The following is a 2,613-nucleotide window of genomic DNA, read 5'->3' on the forward strand; positions in this document are numbered from 1 at the left end:
GACTTTACTTGAAAATATTTACAAAATCTTTTATATAACCAATTTTTTTCAATATAGAATACATAATTTTGATAAAGTACATATTTATCTTTCACTTTCATTCAGTTTCAATTATGATTCAGGTTATTTCGCTAGATATTGTACTTTTTCTAAAAATCGTAACAACCAGCCCCGGTCTCCCCTACTCTTAACAGATCAAGAAATAGCCAATTTGTTCAGCAAATACTACAAAACTGTTTTTATAATGCCCAATTCAACAAACTTCTCACAAGAACATTATCACAAAGTTAACACTGATATTGATGAAAATATTCACATTTTTAAACCCAATTTCCCTGTAAGTCTAAACCTTAACAAGACACCTACAGATGTGAGTATAAGCATACTTATATATCTCGATGAAATTAAGGTTACTATTTAAAAACATAAAAACTCATCCCCAGGTGAAGATGGCATAAGAAATTTAATCTTAAAAATGCGCCATAGCAAATTCTCAAGCACCTTTGTGCCTTGTTTGATCTGTCCTTGAGGGCAGGTTACCTCCTGTTTCTTGGAAATCAGCTATCATTAGTATAATTCCCCCAAAAGATCCTAGTAATCCATCTAACTACAGGCCAATAAGTCTGGTAAACTGTATAGGAAAGTTATTGGAAAAAATAATCACATCCAGGTTATTGTTTTATTTTATGGGAAATCAGTTACTATTTCACATGCAAAATGAATCGAGGAAAAAGCATCAAACTACTGACCACCTTGTCAGATTAACCAAGGCTGTTTACTGCAGTTTTAACAAAAGTTATGCAACCATAGCCTCTTTTCTTGATGTTAATAAAGCATTTGATAGTGTTTGGCACAATGGCCTCAGATATAAACTTTTCCAGTATAATATAACAATTCCTATCATAAGATGGATCTCAAGCTTCCTAACTGAAAGAACAGCAAAAGTCAGAATAAACAACGTGTCCATAGTATTAACTTGCAGGCAGGTGTTCCCCAAGACTCAGTTTTAAGTCCCCTACTGTATATTTTGTTTTTTAATGACATAAACTTACCCCAAATTCACTGAAACCTACGCATCACAGTATGCTGATGACATAGCCTTTTGGTCCATATCTCACGACCCATGTGTAGCAGCCAAGAAAGTCCAGCTTTTATTTGATCATGTAACCAAGTGGTGTAATACCTGGAACATTTTACTAAATCCTTTAAAAACACAAGTCATAGTATTCATCAAAATGCTCAAAAGAAACAGGAAAAAAATTAACCAAGTTAAACTCACACTCTATAATACTGAAATCAAGTTTAAATTAAATTCTTAGGTATAATTTTCACCAACAGACTCACATGAAATGCACACTTTAAGCAAATCATTAAGAAAATAAATCAAAGAGTAAACTATCTAAAGAAAATTGGTGGCTGTGTGAAAGGTAGCAATGCCCAAACTATATAATTAATTTACAAAATGTACATCAGACAAGTCACTGAATATGGTAGCACCATTACATGTAACATGTCATACAACTTATATAAATCATTAAAACAGCACAACTAAAAGCAGACAGAATTGTATACCCCATTCCAGTCTACATATCCAACATGATATCAGCATGCTAAAGACACCTAAAGAAAGATTCTTAGATACAGCCACAGCCTTTTACAAGAAAACCAAACATCATAATTCCATATTTAGTAATAATAATAATAAATTAGCCAAGATACCCAAATCGTGGAACAAATATGTATCACCCTTTCCTGATCTTTGTAGATTATTCTTTGGGTACTTTGAATTGGGCTGTCCAGTTCTTGGCTAATACACCCATAACAGTCTTTGCTATCATATTGACCAATGAGATAGTCAATGGTAATGAGTACGTAGTGAAGACCTCTCACAATCTCTGGGATTGGACTAGTGATATCTGGGGCTATCCTTTGTAGAGCTAACACTGGTTCATCAGATTTTTCTTCCAGGCAGCACATACTGTTCATAATTTATACCATTACTGAACATCTTGACTCATTCATGGCCTAAATAACTGCTGTTGACTATTATTACAAGTGTAGGTTTCAACTAGGTACCCCTCAGTCTTTGGGCTGCACAGACTCTGGAGTATTTCTTGCTGCAGAGTACTGGGGACCACTAGCTACAGAATTGTTGGAATACCATGCCTCATTGGTTGATAGTAACAGCACAGCACATGTTCATACATTTTAACTACTTCTACAGGTGCCACAGGATATGTGCTTCCATGCTATGTTCATTTATTAGTATTAGTCAGGTCTGATATTGGTGGACAGCAAGGAATAACCATGCTAGGCCAAGGTTACTTCAATTGCTCATCCCAGAGCTACTGAAGTGCTAACTTTGGCATACATCTGCCAGTGGATTATTCTTCTTTATAGTTTGCATTTGCTATAAATAAAATTGTCAGGGTTTCAACTCATATGTGGTGTATAGAGTCAGTACATTCCACAAAGAGACACAGTCTCATTGTGTGGTGAGGTAGTTTGTGTTTTTGTGCTACAGATCCACGTAATGAACTCAGTGGTGGGATTCAGCCGGTTCGCACCAGTTCGTGCAAACCTGTTCTTAGAATTTAATGACCTCCACGAACC

Source organism: Limulus polyphemus, unplaced genomic scaffold (genome assembly GCF_000517525.1).
Source record: "Limulus polyphemus unplaced genomic scaffold, Limulus_polyphemus-2.1.2 Scaffold2175, whole genome shotgun sequence".
In the NCBI taxonomy this organism is placed as follows: domain Eukaryota; kingdom Metazoa; phylum Arthropoda; class Merostomata; order Xiphosura; family Limulidae; genus Limulus; species Limulus polyphemus.